Source organism: Procambarus clarkii, chromosome 60 (genome assembly GCF_040958095.1).
Source record: "Procambarus clarkii isolate CNS0578487 chromosome 60, FALCON_Pclarkii_2.0, whole genome shotgun sequence".
Taxonomy (NCBI): domain Eukaryota; kingdom Metazoa; phylum Arthropoda; class Malacostraca; order Decapoda; family Cambaridae; genus Procambarus; species Procambarus clarkii.
In genome coordinates, this window is record NC_091209.1 from 21,034,799 (window position 1) to 21,051,379 (window position 16,581).

General features: G+C 41.8%; 2 protein-coding genes across 2 annotated transcripts in view; one reads left to right on the top strand and one right to left on the bottom strand.

The window, feature by feature from the left end:
* Positions 1–16,072, bottom strand: part of LOC123750740 (dopamine receptor 1) — a 388,088-nt gene extending 372,016 nt beyond the window's left edge. The window contains exon 1 of the mRNA XM_069307694.1: positions 15,618–16,072. The gene's annotated coding sequence lies outside the window, so the exon portion shown is untranslated. The remainder of the gene's footprint in view (positions 1–15,617) is intronic.
* LOC123766706 (NADPH-dependent diflavin oxidoreductase 1) overlaps positions 1–16,581 on the top strand; it is a 173,840-nt gene that overhangs the window by 87,648 nt on the left and 69,611 nt on the right. The gene's annotated exons all lie outside the window — the stretch shown is intronic.

Here is a 16,581-nt window from a genome sequence, read left to right on the forward strand (position 1 = left end):
CGGTTAATAAAGAGTAAGTAGGCGGTGTTTGATCAAAAGTTTAGCGCGGGTTTTACTACCGAACAACTTGATCAACTTACAAGAAGTTGATCATATTGAGTAAACTCGCAGTGAAAATAAGTAAAGTAATAAGATGGTGGTGAACATAACTAGAAAACTAATAAAGTGACAGGGAAGACAAAAAGTAAACTAATAAAGTGACAGGGAAGACAAAAAGTAAACTAATAAAGTGACAGGGTAGACAAAAAGTAAACTAATAAAGTGACAGGGAAGATAACAAGTAAACTAATAAAACGGTAATGACGATAACAGGTAAACTAATAAAGTGGAAGTACCGATAACAGGTAAACTAATAAAGTGGAAGTACCGATAACAGGTAAACTAATAAAGTGGAAGTACCGATAACAGGTAAACTAATAAAAAAAAGAGTGACGTTAACAACAAAACCAATAAAGAATAAAGATGATACGTAAGCTAATAAAGAGAGGATAAAGTAAACCAGTAAACTACTAATGAGGAAGTAAAGATAGCTAATAAAAGAGGAATTGAAGATGCCTAATAAAGAGGGGAATCATGTTAATAAATAAATTAAAACATACTTGGAAAGAAGTCACTTAAGGAACTTCTAAGTGATATGTGATCACTTATCACTTAGTATCACTTGGAAGTATCACTAGTGATACTGTGTATCACTAGTGATACACAGTATCACTAGTGATACACAGTGATACTGTGTATCACTTAGATGGCTGGCCAGGATTGTATGCAGGCGAACGGAAGCATTTGGGCACACGATTAAAATAATGACTAAAAAAACTTTAACCAAAAGCAAAGATTAACACAAAATCTACGCAAATAAAAATTGGGAGAAAAAAATGGACAAAAAAAATCTTCAACAAAAACGTTTATCAGACGAGTAAGAAATTAAACAAAAAAATTACAAAAAAAATAGAGATCATGTTAATAGATATATTTTTTGTTTACAATCAGGTTTTATCGGTGTTTAATACGGATAATGGGAGATACAATAGTGGGAATTCAATAGCAGGGGAGATACTGGGGAAAAGAACAACGGTAGACACTGAAGGATACAGTAGTAGGATACATTAGGATACACAACAGTGGAAAGTACAGGGAGACACAACAGTGGAAGATAATACAGAGAATATAATAGTGGGAGACACTGGAAGATACATCAGTGGAAGACACTGGGAGATACATCAGTGGAAGACACTGGGAGATACATCAGTGCAAGACACTGGGAGATACATCAGTGGAAGACACTGGGAGATACATCAGTGGAAGACACTGGGAGATACATCAGTGGAAGACACTGGGAGATACATCAGTGGAAGACACTGGGAGATACATCAGTGGAAGACACTGGGAGATACATCAGTGGAAGACACTGGGAGATACATCAGTGGAAGACACTGGGAGATACATCAGTGGAAGACACTGGGAGATACATCAGTGCAAGACACTGGGAGATACATCAGTGGAAGACACTGGGAGATACATCAGTGCAAGACACTGGGAGATACATCAGTGGAAGACACTGGGAGATACATCAGTGAGAGACACTGGGAGATACATCAGTGAGAGACACTGGGAGATGCATCAGTAAGAGACACTGGGAGATACATCAGTGGAAGACACTGGGAGATACATCAGTGGAAGACACTGGGAGATAAATCAGTGGAAGACACTGGGAGATACATCAGTGGTAGACACTGGGAGATACATCAGTGGAAGACACTGGGAGATAAATCAGTGGAAGACACTGGGAGATAAATCAGTGGAAGACACTGGGAGATACATCAGTGGAAGACACTGGGAGATACATCAGTGGAAGACACTGGGAGATACATCAGTGGTAGACACTGGGAGATACATCAGTGGAAGATACTGGGAGATAAATCAGTGGAAGACACTGGGAGATACATCAGTGGTAGACACTGGGAGATACATCAGTGGAAGACACTGGAAGATACATCAGTGGAAGACACTGGGAGATACATCAGTGGAAGACACTGGGAGATACATCACTGGAAGACACTGGGAGATACATCAGTGGAAGATACTGGGAGATACATCAGTGGAAGACACTAGAAGATACATCAGTGGAAGATACTGGGAGATACATCAGTGGAAGACACTGGGAGATACATCAGTGGAAGACACTGGGAGATACATCAGTGGGAGATACTGGGAGATACATCAGTGGAAGACACTGGAAGATACATCAGTGGAAGACACTAGAAGATACATCAGTGGAAGACACTAGAAGATACATACAATAGTGGAAGTCAGGGGTTTACAATATCTATCACCCGAGCGTCAAGTGGTCGTCTATCCAAATATTGGATTCAAGTAAAAACTTAATTCTTTTCAACTCAGTTTGTTCAACCATAAATGATTTGGGTCAAAACAAACAAGCAATATGTTTTTCAATATACTTTTTTTAATCTTTGTTTCCGTTTGTATATTTCGACGATGACAAAGCCTGTCTGTGTCCGCCGTGTAATATTCTGTCGTATTCAATTGCGGCAATTATTTCAATCTGTATAAAAAGAATATATAATTCGTATCTAACTCAACAGTTGCAAATCTGACTTTCTGTTGCTTCCTTGCAGACGATGAGTTACAATAACGTGGCTGAAGATATGATGACCAGACCACACACTAGAAGGTGAAGGGACGACGACGACGTTTCGGTCCGTCCTGGATCATTTTCAAGTATGAATTTATAATGGTTTAAGAAGGACCGAAACGTCGTCGTTTTTAATCTTCTGGTGTGAGGTCATGGTCATCATATTTTGCTGCGTTGTTTATATGTTAGTACAGAGAGAGAGAGAGAGAGAGAGAGAGAGAGAGAGAGAGAGACCAACTCGTCCTCTTATAAATTACGTCGCTTTTCGCTCGTATGCGCATCCAGGCTAAAAATCGACGTAATTCAAAACGAAATCGTCTCACGAAAGTGACGTACTGTCTCGTTTTCTGTTTTGGGTTCTCTGGCTTAGGTTAGGAGGGGAAACTCTCAATTAACGGTTTTCAAGACGTTTTGAAACCTTAGGAGAACTTCCTGCCCTCCTAACCTACCAGAGGACCCTTAACTTGCTGTTTTGGAGAAAAAAAAATCCAAAATTGAATTGGAAAATAAATTTTCATTTTGAATTAAGTCGATATTTGACTGTAGCACATACGAAGAACATCAAACAACAACAAACCCAAAATAAAACCTTCAAAACCACATTGAGGTTTTGACCTCAATGTCAAAAAAAAAAACATTGTTTTACTAGAGTGGGGGGGGGGATACGAATAGTCGTGACAGTGATAAGAACGAATCCGAAGAACTGCAGGGAGGCTCTTTACCCAATCAGATCCAGGAATAAACTTAATTTAGAGAGTATTGTGTGGGTCCGCCTCCGTGCTCACTCCGGCAGCCAATGGTAATGCTTCGTTAATCGAGCGTATTGGAAACGTGCGCAAGGGTAGTTTTGTGAATGAGGTGAGGCAGCGAATGTTTTCTGAATGGGGTGAGGCAGCGAATGTTTTCTGAATGGGGTGACGAATGTTTTCTGAATGAGGTGAGGCAGCGAATGTTTTCTGAATGGGGTGAGGCAGCGAATGTTTTCTGAATGGGGTGACGAGTGTTTTCTGAATGGGGTGAGGCAGCGAATGTTTTCTGAATGGGGTGAGGCAGCGAATGTTTTCTGAATGGAGTGAGGCAGCGAATGTTTTCTGAATGAGGTGACGAGTGTTTTCTGAATGGGGTGAGGCAGCGAATGTTTTCTGAATGGGGTGAGGCAGCGAATGTTTTCTGAATGAGGTGAGGCAGCGAATGTTTTCTGAATGGGGTGAGGCAGCGAATGTTTTCTGAATGGGGTGACGAATGTTTTCTGAATGAGGTGAGGTGACAAATGTTTTCTGAATAAGGTGACGAATGTTTTCTGAATGAGTTGAGGCAGCGAATGTTTTCTGAATAAGATGACGAATGTTTTCTGAATGGGGGTGAGGAAGCGAATGTTATCTGAATGAGGCAGCAAATGTTTTCTGAACGAAACAGCTACATTTTAACAACGAAATAACTACGTTTTAACAACGAAATAGCTACGTATCAACGTTAACTACGTTTTAATATACTTTGTATGACAGTATTCATACTGTAAGTCAGTATTCATACTCTCATACCGAATGAATATTAATATGGCGTTCAATTTATCAACACAAAAATAGAACACAAAATAAAGGATATAAATTGAATATGTTTCGTTTCAGAAAATACCTTAGTAAATATTGCTTTGCATATACAGCTGTTGATGAGTGCAACAAATTACTGAGCACTAAAATCAAGCTAAGACCGTTGGATTGTTTCAATCGAAGGTTAGACATATATATATATATATATATATATATATATATATATATATATATATATATATATATATATATAACTGAAAACTCACACCCCAGAAGTGACTCGAAACCATACTCCCAGGAGCAACGCAACTGGTATGTACAAGACGCCTTAATCCACTTGACCATCACGACCGGACATAATGAGGTGATAGCCGAGGCTATTTGAACCACCCCACCGCCGGCACTCGGATAGTAATCTTGGGCATAGCATTTTACCAAATTACCTCATTCTTTGGGGCACACGTGAGGAACACAAATGCGAACAAGCCTGAATGGTCCCCAGGACAATATGCAACTGAAAACTCACACCCCAGAAGTGACTCGAACCCATACTCCCAGGAGCAACGCAACTGGTATGTACAAGACGCCTTAATCCACTTGACCATCACGACCGGACATAATGAGGTGATAGCCGAGGCTATTTGAACCACCCCACCGCCGGCACTCGGATAGTAATCTTGGGCATAGCATTTTACCAAATCACCTCATTCTTTGGGGCACACGTGAGGAACACAAATGCGAACAAGCCTGAATGGTCCCCAGGACAATATGCAACTGAAAACTCACACCCCAGAAGTGACTCGAACCCATACTCCCAGGAGCAACGCAACTGGTATGTACAAGACGCCTTAATCCACTTGACCATCACGACCGGACATAATGAGGTGATAGCCGAGGCTATTTGAACCACCCCACCGCCGGCACTCGGATAGTAATCTTGGGCATAGCATTTTACCAAATCACCTCATTCTTTGGGGCACACGTGAGGAACACAAATGCGAACAAGCCTGAATGGTCCCCAGGACAATATGCAACTGAAAACTCACACCCCAGAAGTGACTCGAACCCATACTCCCAGGAGCAACGCAACTGGTATGTACAAGACGCCTTAATCCACTTGACCATCACGACCGGACATAATGAGGTGATAGCCGAGGCTATTTGAACCACCCCACCGCCGGCACTCGGATAGTAATCTTGGGCATAGCATTTTACCAAATCACCTCATTCTTTGGGGCACACGTGAGGAACACAAATGCGAACAAGCCTGAATGGTCCCCAGGACAATATGCAACTGAAAACTCACACCCCAGAAGTGACTCGAACCCATACTCCCAGGAGCAACGCAACTGGTATGTACAAGACGCCTTAATCCATTTGACCATCACGACCGGACATAATGAGGTGATAGCCGAGGCTATTTGAACCACCCCACCGCCGGCACTCGGATAGTAATCTTGGGCATAGCATTTTACCAAATCACCTCATTCTTTGGGGCACACGTGAGGAACACAAATGCGAACAAGCCTGAATGGTCCCCAGGACAATATGCAACTGAAAACTCACACCCCAGAAGTGACTCGAACCCATACTCCCAGGAGCAACGCAACTGGTATGTACAAGACGCCTTAATCCACTTGACCATCACGACCGGACATAATGAGGTGATAGCCGAGGCTATTTGAGCCACCCCACGTGTTCCTCACGTGTGCCCCAAAGAATGAGGTGATTTGGTAAAATGCTATGCCCAAGATTACTATCCGAGTGCCGGCGGTGGGGTGGTTCAAATAGCCTCGGCTATCACCTCATTATGTCCGGTCGTGATGGTCAAGTGGATTAAGGCGTCTTGTACATACCAGTTGCGTTGCTCCTGGGAGTATGGGTTCGAGTCACTTCTAGGATGTGAGTTTTCAGTTGCATATTGTCCTGGGGACCATTCAGGCTTGTTCGCATATATATATATATATATATATATATATATATATATATATATATATATATATATATATATATATATATATATATATATACATACATATATATATATATATATATATATATATATATATATATATATATATATATATATATATATATGTGTGAATGGAATAACTAATAGTTCCTCCTCTCAGTTAGCTGAGAGAAGCATCAGTATCTATCTACTTCCTCTACCTGTAGACCTATCTACCTGCCCACCTGTTTACCTATCTACCTGTCCATCTCCACTAATTACCCAATCACGCATGACACGAGTGAAGCCTTTTATCTCAGTGGACAACACGGCACAATAGGCTCGATGATGACCCCCACCATTAGCCAGGGTCAATAAATATAGACAATTGATCAAGCTGAAGCCTCCAGCCCAGCTTGAGGGTTCAAGAGTATATCTTTGTGTGTTATTCCTATCGTGCAGCTTCGTTAGGTGTGTGTTGAGATCAGGGGTGTTGTCTGTTGCTGATCTTGGCTCTGGCAGCTGCTAAACACGAGGGAGATGCTGTCTTCACTGTAAGTTATTGTCTTCACTGTAAGTTATTGTCTTCACTGTAAGTTATTGTCGTCACTGTAAGTTATTATAATGAGTGTTAATAATAGTAAGTGGTAATACCGCTTTCCCCTGAGTGGTATTACCTTCATTACAAACTAAGGCCTCATTTGGGTTGCCCTGCGAATAATGATGAATACATAGAGGGTAGTTAGTGCTAGCGTTGAAACAGTGATACCCACAGTACTGTGTACGCCGGGGGTCGAACCCTGGCTATATAGATTCGAACCCTGGTCGACTCATAGGGTTCTTAGTGATATATATATCACACAATACTTATATATTGTCACTTACCTTCTCTCTGCCTCACATGACTTTATAGCTGACCTCTCACTCTCACAAAGTGATGGTTACACGCAGAAATCACAATAGTTTGATGCATCAAATGAACAAATCCACAAGGGGCCCGTGACGAGGTTCGAACCCTTATCACGGGTATTGTGGATTTGTTCATCCAATGACTTGTTGACAAGCAATTTAAGCCCCCGTCACAAACAGATCTGTTACTGCTAACTGTTCATTGATCAATGGTGATCCAGGCTGTTGGATGAGTTTTCTGATGAAGTAGAATTTATATGTCGCTTTGATGGATATTTTTTGTTTTAATTCTTGGCTATTTTATATGTAAAATTTTATGTAAACATATTATTTAGTTTACATATTTTATGTAAGCCTATGTGGTTATTGTTTTTGTTTGAGGCAGTGTTTGTTTTATCATCTAATTTAATGTTTTATGTTACATATAGGCGATAGATTATATAAATTATAAATTATAATATATATATATATATATATATATATATATATATATATATATATATATATATATATATATATATATATATATGGTTATATGTATATATGTATATATATGTATATATATGTATATATATATATATACATATATATATATATGGTTATATGTATATATGTATATATATGTATATATATGTATATATATATATATACATATATATATATATATATATATATATATATATATATATATATATATATATATATATATATATATATAAGCCCTACAAGTTATGTTTGATACTGAACAATCCGGAAAGGGGAAAGAGGCAGGCAGCCTGGACACCAGAGGCAGAGGTTAGGCCAATTTTGGGGTCTTACCCTCCATGTGGTCAAGACTTTCTTGAAGCATATTTGTCAAGTCTTCAGGGCCCTCCTGCAGCCATATATCTTGGGTGGCTAGTTATGTCCAGGAACTCTGTCCATATGTGTCCAAGAGTGGCTGTGTTATGTGTCCGGGATAGATGTGTCCGGGAGTGTCCATGGTGTCCTTTATTCGGAGGTGGGCGGGGGGGGGAAATCTATATGCAATTATGGTCAATGTTTTATTTTTATTGGGGCGTACGAAACAGCTATTGTGACTGGCTGGCTTTTTCTTTCGTTATTGTTCTGACACTAAAGCAGGATAGGCTGAAGCGGGACACACACACACACGTTGCTTCTGGTAACTGGAACTATGGATCCAAGAAGCTGTGTATCCACCTAGTTGTGCTTGCGGGGGTTGAGCTCTGCTCTTTCGGCCCTCCTCTCAACTGTCAATCAATTAACTGTTACTAACTGCTATTTTTTCACACACACACACACACACACACCTGGAAGCAGCCCGTGACAGCTGTCTAACTCCCAGGTACCTATTTACTGCTAGATAACAGGGGCTTCAGGGTGAAGGAAACTCTGCCCATTTGTTTTTCCGCCGGCTGCCGGGATCGAACCCCGGTCCACACAAGTCTAGAGCGCTGCCCACTCAGTCAGCCAGCCCCCAACAAATGTGTGCGTATATGTGTGTGTGTGTGTGTGTGTGTGTGTGTGTGTGTGTGTGTGTGTGTGTGTGTGTGTGTGTGTGTGTGTGTGTGTGTGTGTGTGTGTGTATGTGTGTGTGTGTACTCACCTAGTACTCACCTAGTTGTGCTTGCGGGGGTTGAGCTCTGGCTCTTTGGTCCCGCCTCTCAACCGTCAATCAACAGGTGTACAGGTTCCTGAGCCTTTTGGGCTCTATCATATCTACACTTGAAACTGTGTATGGAGTCAGCCTCCACCACATCACTTCCTAATGTGTGTGTGTGTGTGTGTGTGTGTGTGTGTGTGTGTGTGTGTGTGTGTGTGTGTGTGTGTGTGTGTGTGTGTGTATGTGTGTGTGTGTGTGTGTGTACATACAGCAATCTTCGACTATAGTGGTAGTGGAGGGCTGTGGAGAATGCTGGTATCATGCTTTACTGTAATAAATTTTCTTCTCGCATTATTCACAGAGCCAAACATCGATAGCATTAGACAGGTGTAAGAGTAGAGCAGCTCCGGACTAATACCTAGTCTTCCTGTGTGTCTCTGCTGAGTCTGTACATAATGTGTGTTACCCGCCAGCGTAAACATGACCTTGTAGTTGCGTTGTTACAAGGTTATTAACACTTTAGCTACGTCAAAAGTTGTGGTTACGTTGTTACAAAGTTTTTAGCCACGTCAAAAGTTGTGGTTACGTTGTTACAAAGTTTTTAGCCACGTCAAAAGTTGTGGTTACGTTGTTACAAAGTTAGTAACGTTTTAGCCACATCAAAAGTTGTGGTAACGTTGTTATACAACTTTATTAACATTTTAGTAACATATGGATCGTTGTGGTCACAGTGTGCGCTTCTTAGGTTGTCATTCATGACTTGTGACGATAAAAGTATACATTTTGTTTACTGTTAACAACAAGGAGGCCTCGTAACAAGGCTGTTACGAACCTCAATTTTAACGCAATCGATCACAGTCACATTTCGGGATCTTAAGGAAACTGATACCGTCTTAATACTGACGCTACCATCGGCAGCAATTAGGTTAGTTGGGTTGTTTACGTTTGGGCAGTTTCGGTTGGGCAAAAACCACTTCATATATGACTCCCTTCAGGGCCAAAATGCTATAATATGAACGATCTTAAAACCGGCTTGCTGTAAACTCAAATTTTCGGTTCGAGGTAATTCTATGAACTTCCACGTGAGCGCCATTAGAAGGGAAGGGAACTATCAAGGGGAAAACGCCAAGCCATTTCGACTATATAGCCCTGGGAAGGGGGTCAGGATAAGGATATGGGATGGGACGGTGGGTGGAAGGAATGGTGTCCAACCATTTGTGGACGATCGGGGGATTGAGCGCCGACCTGCATGAAGCGAGACCGTCGCTCTACCGTCCAGCCCAAGTGGTTGAGTAATGCTTCGTAATTTCGTTCCAAACATTTCGAAGCGTAACGCGTAAGATGTTTTTCAACCTCTTGTGTTCAAGAGGTTGAACACAACCTCTTGAACACCTTCCTTACCCTTCTCTTCCTCTTCTGTTTAAGAATTCCACAAAATTCCATTTTTTATTTTTGTTTTATTTTCTCCCTCATCTCCTCTTTCTCTTCACCCTCTTTTAGTGTCCTATTGTCTCTTTCATCCTTCTTGTTATCTTTTATCTTCGTAATTACCCTCTTTCATCATTATGCTTTTTTTCTTATTCTTTATCATTGTCTTATTTCAATTTTGTCCACATATTTTATTTCTCAATATTTTTAATACGAAAACCCTGCGTAGATCATCCGGGACGTAGGTTCGAACCCTCTTCACGACCCTTGTGGATTTGTACACTAGCACCAAGTTAATCCCCCAGGAACAGACACCTCCCTTATGAAGAGAGATTAAAAATAGCTTAATATACATTCTCTAGGAAGCTAGGAATGGAGAGTGATTATAAATTAATTATATAAAATAGATGAAAAAGTATAACAAAAAGGGAGATATGTTAAAATATATCGACATAATATAAAACACGTATCACCGGAGGCAAATTGGATTAAAGACCTGGGTAAATATTGATTTGTAAATAAGATTTTTGTTCAATTTATGGAACAGATTACTGTGTAAGATGTATAGGCTTGGTGGAGGGTTTCAAGCGTAGGTTAAACATATATATACATCTCCTCTTCCTTATACTCCACCTGCTCCTTCTCCATCTTCATCCTTATCTTTCTCTCTCTTATACTTCTCTTTCTCTTCCTTCCCTTATACTCCACCTGCTCCTTTTCCATCTTCATCCTTATCTTTCTCTCTCTTATACTTCTCTTTGTCTTCCTTCCCTTATACTCCACCTGCTCCTTTTCCATCTTCATCCTTATCTTTCTCTCTTATACTTCTCTTTCTCTTCCTTCCCTCATTCTCCTGTATTTTCCTTACTTTCATTCTCGTTTTTCCAATTTTCTTGCTGTTCCTTCTTCTTCTTCTTCTATTTTCGAGCTCTTTGTTTTTATCATTTTCTTTATCTTTATCACTCTTGGTATTATCTTTGTCTTAATCACTTTATCTTTATCACCAGGTCATTTGACCTGAGGGGAAGGAGGGGGGAAGAGGAGGAGGAGGAGGAGGAGAAGGAGGAAGAGGGAGAAGGAGGGAGGGGGAAGGAGGAGGAGGAGGGAAGGGAATCAAGTGTGTGTGTGTGTGTGTGTGTGTGTGTGTGTGTGTGTGTGTGTGTGTGTAGTGACCGTGCAGAAGAGGGTTAACTTTTTAGCAGTAAAAACACTTGAGAGAAGAGGATGGAAGAGGTAGAAGGGAGAGAGGGAGAGGATACGAAGGGGTAGTGAGAGAGGAAGGGAGAGAGACAGGGTGAGGGGACAATTAAAGGAGAGAGAGAGAAAGGGGGAAAGGAAGGAGAGAGAGAGGAAGGTAGGAAAATGTCTTCACTATGTTGTGAGTCAGTACAAAGGCAAGTAGCATTCGCACACCTCTCACACTCTCAACATTCCACGGCCCCTTCGTTCCTCATCAGTGGGCACCAAGGCTACCCATACCCATCTCAGAAACGTCCCCAGAGGCACCATTCCGCACCAGACTGTGCCTTTGCACCCTGGTGCTTCTTTAATAACCCTCTACCCTGGCGGGGTTTCGGTCAACCAACAACATAAACATTGGCGGGAGTCCTCGGCTTCTGTATCCGGGTTATGGAGTAGAGAAAACCAGGGGTTCAGAACGCATAAACTTTAGCTCGTGAAAAGGCAGACCAAGCGAACGCCCGGAAAGGGACAGAGTATGGATGGGCTACGTAGAACAAAACAGTTGTGGTGGTTGGCGAGGGTCGTGGTGGTGGATGGTGGGGGTCGTGTTGGTGGTGATGGCGATTGCGAAGAAGGGAGGTGGTGGGAATGTCATTTGTCAAGTTAACAAAACAATGCGACCTGGCTTTATATAAAGTCATTCTCGTGTTCGTTGTTAGGTACACGCTTCAAGTATGTAATGTTATGGTATGTAGTCACATGGGTATGTAGTCACATGGGTATATAGTCACATGGATACGTAGTAGCATGGGTATGTAGACACATGGGTATGTAGTCACATGGGTACTGTGACTTCTTGTCAAAGTCATCATACTCTAGCCATCTTTGGCTAACTTATAGTCAATATTTTGCTTATGAATTAGTACATATGTGGTATATTCTCAGTTATTTTTTTTCAAGGCCCAAACTCTTCCTCACGTATCAATTTACGTCTCACAGTACCCGTCCATCATATTCAAGAAGTTCCACAGTTAAATAGTGGTGTGGTTAGTGGTGGCAGCAGGTGGTCCTAGACAGAAAAGGTCTCGTATACTGACTAGGAGTATTGGACGGTTACAGCAGTGGTAGAATACAAAAAAAAACATTGATTTTTGTATTCACCATCTGGAGTCAATCGTGGGGGGATTTACAGAAATTGTCTAAAGATTAAGAACGAATCAGGAGCGATTGGGTATTAACGATACAGATATTACACATTATAGGACAATTGCGTTAATTGTCCTCCACCTCGCTATTGATGCATTGGCTGTTGATAACAGCGGTCGTTAGTGGGCCGAATTGACGATGACCTTACGTGTTTATTTACGAGATCGGTACCTCTTATTTCCATCATGGTGGGTGAACAAGCTCCGAGGCACTGCGAGGTCATCTATAACAACAAAACCATTGCGTTTAAGATGACCTGAGAGCCTCCAGGAGCTCATAAAGTGTGTAGTGAATGCCGACTTAACCGGCCAGATCGAGATGATACCGATCTCGTTCGTAGATACCCAAGTTCTCTGTGAATCCGACTTCAGATGATCCCAGATTTGTGAAGCTCGTACCTAGGACACCTGGAATATAGGTGTGCTGTGTCCCAGGTCTGTCCCACTGGGATTCAACACTTGTCTGTCAGTCCACCCACCTGTCCGCCCGTCCGCCCACCTGTCCGCCCGTCCACCCTAGCTGCGTACTTATATCCGGACGATCAAACCAACCTTGCATAGTCATTGCTTTCTCATAAAAAAATTATTCACATGGAGGACCTTGGAGCAAGCTGCAACGTCACGAGAATCAACTCCAGCACATACACACGTGGACACAAATCAACGCAAGTGTACGTTTGCATAGGTGCGTTACAGGTGATTACAAAGGATTACAGAGGTTTGTGGAGGCTTACAAAGGATTACAAAGCGTTTGAAACTGAATCAGACTCTTGGATACAAACAAGTGTTTATCTAAAACTTGTAGGAGGCAGTGTAAGGCTGTATTATACTGAATTATCACTCAGTGTTATTGGTTACTATTCTATTAAAGAAAACGTGCTTTGCTTCGTATGGGTGAAAACGTTTGCGCTTAGTTTTAAAGTCTGAATCACAATCATTCAATCACTCTCAAACAATCACTTTCGAGTGATTGTCATGCAGTGCAAAATTATTATTTTATCCTGGGTCGAGACTATTATGTCTTTTAATGATCTTAAATACTTTAATGAAATAGTTGAACACATCAAACTTTTTAGAGAATTGCTTAACGGAGAAGTCAGTCCTGTTATCGATAGATATCTATGCATTTCTTATCAGGTATACAAAGTATCTGGGAAATAAAATAAAGTCCTTTCTGATTATTTTTAACAAAAAAAAATGGGGGTCAAACAGCTAGACTTTAAGGCAAAATTTAAAGTTTGATATAGACTGATTTAAATTTGTTAAGTTCAGTCATTATTGCGACGATTTGTATAAGTTGATACGGAAATGTTTCTGATTCTGAATTTGACAAATATAAATAATTTAAAATCCTTGATAAATGTAGCTTTTAAATCAAATTTTCAAGTATCCAGTTCACAATTTACAGATATTACATGTTATGTTATTATTATGACTTTCTGATGGGTACAAAATTTACGGTAAATTTATGTAAACTAACTCCAATTGTAAATGTACAAAATGAACATTTATGAATAAAGTTTGTCTATTTATCTTATTATTTAAGATATAATAACGTTTCGAAAGCAAGCAAATTTTGGATTGCAATTTTCTTTCTTGGACGGCTTCCCAGAAAGCAGAATATCCAAAAGCAACGCCATTTCAACGCAAAATTAGCGCCATCAACGCTAATTCAGTGTTGCATTAACGATAATTCAACGCCAAACCAACAACGGCGGTCTTAGATATCGTGCTTACAGGTCTTGTGAGCTATATGTATACATATATGTATACATACAGGTCACAGCGCCTCTAGCCCGTGTCTACCGGCCAGACAATGTCTGAAAATATTTTGTAAAATTCTCCTACATCAAGACGTGTCAAGTTATCGAGTCGCTGCGTCCCTGTGATCTTCCTTGTAAAAATGTTCTTACAATTTATTGTAATTATTAGATTACATCAATGATGTTTATTTTGGCTGAGTTCTGCCGTTATTACAGGTGTTAACGACAGATGTTTCCCGGGTCCATTCATGGCTGCCAGGCGTCCCCTCAGTGCCAGGTGCGGTTGAGTGCTGAGTGTATGCAAGCGTTAGTGCTTGGCACTGCTGCCAGCTATTATCTCCCTCCCTGGCACCCCCCTTAGCCCCTACCCTCCCTTTGCATCTTTATCGCTCCCATGACAAATGCCCCTTTTTCCCCCTTCCCCATGACCATTAATACCCCCTTGGGGCATCCACATTCATCACTCTTAACCGTCTCCCCCCATACCCCCTTACTGTTACTCATACTCCCCTTATTAATTCCTGGTGTGTATCCCCGCTCAATGGTCTTGAAGCAGGGGCTATTGGATCGTTGCATAAGCCTTTTTTCCCCCATTTACCCATCCTGGTGTACTCGATCTTACCCCTATTCTTGGTGTGCAATTCCTATCTAAACCTACATCGGTTTCCTCTTAACACTACTCGATAATATAGTTACTGTAGTGTCTCAAAACACTACACAATCCATAATCCACCCCATCCCCCCACACACCCCCAATTCAACTCCTTACACAAGCTCTCTTCCCATTCTGTCATCTACTATCCCACCCAATCTATTGCATTCAATTATCCCTATCCACGCTGCTATGTACTGATCCCGAACGCAGCCTCTCTATCCCGCGTTTCGTATTGCACCGTGTCCGTTTTGCAATACGCAATAGGCCTATTGTTGATGCTCTCAGTATCAGGCCTACTCCTGATATCCGCCGAAAAATGCAAAAATGTATCACCCTCACCAATTGTTTTAAAAATTGCATTATATATATTCCTTCGTTACGACTGCTAATCTTTCCAAAAAGTCGTGATGTAGCTCCCGGGCCCCAACACGGCTCCTGGGACGCCCGGGTGAACTCCGAGACGGATAAACTTGCATCATGTTGTCATGGCAACTGGATACAGCATCAGAGCTGCTGGTTCAACCGTCTGGTCAACCAGGCTGTTAGATGCCGCTACTCGCAGTCTGACGTATAAGCCACAGCCCCGTTGATCAGGTGTTGAGAAGTGTCTACTGAGGTAAATGAACAAATCCACAAAGGGTCGTGACGAGGGTTCGAACCTAAGTCCCAGAGGATCCTACCTAGAGGATCAAATGAGGTAAGTTATATGTCTGCTTACCTGTGTTAAGGTCCCTTGCTTCCTGCGGGTCCTGTTTAGTGTGCGCGCCGTTGGTTAACTCCTTGGTGGAGTTAGACAGGACCTTTGGGTCCTGTCTAATGAACATGCAGTGAACCTGACTCTTTGTTAGTCAGGATATCGACTGTTGGCGCAATGTTACTATTGCTGTGTATTTTAATCATGTAAATATATATATATGTACATTCATATGCATATATATAAGAATTTACACATATTCGAGATTTTTGTAGTGATATTTCGTATTTTCAACTATTGTCAGTAGGTAGTTCATCGCATCAATTCAATTGAACTCACTTATTATGCTCACTTGAGCCATTGTCAATTTTCCAATAAGCAATTGACACTGATCAAGCATTGTGACGTTTAACAACCGTAGAGGTAATTGTTTATCACATGGAAGGTGGTGGGGGGGGCGTGTGTGTGTGGGGGGAGGGGGGTGTTGCTAGTGGAGGGGGGGCGGCGTGTGTAGGGGGGGGTTGGGGGGCAGTTAGAGCGAACAACGTGGTTACTCTCATACACTAAACCCCCCTTCTCCTCTCCTCTTCACATCCTCTCACCACGGCTGCCCACACCAGACTGACGTTCCCTCGCTCTTGCTCTCTCTCCCTCCCCTGCCTCTCTGCCCTTCCTTACCCCCCCCCCCCCCCACTGCCCTCCCTTCCCTACCCCCCCTGCCTCCCCCTCGCCCCCCCCTGCCTCCACCACTACTAACACCTTCCATCACTGCCACTACCAGCGTTACCACCATTAGCGAGTTCTACCAGCAATGTTGCAAATGGCGATTTTGCCACTACTAAAATCACTACCGCCATCTACACTACCACCACCTACACTACCACCACCCACACTACCACCACCCACACTACCACCACCTACACTACCACCACCTACACTACCACCACCCACACTACCACCACCCACACTACCACCACCTACACTACCA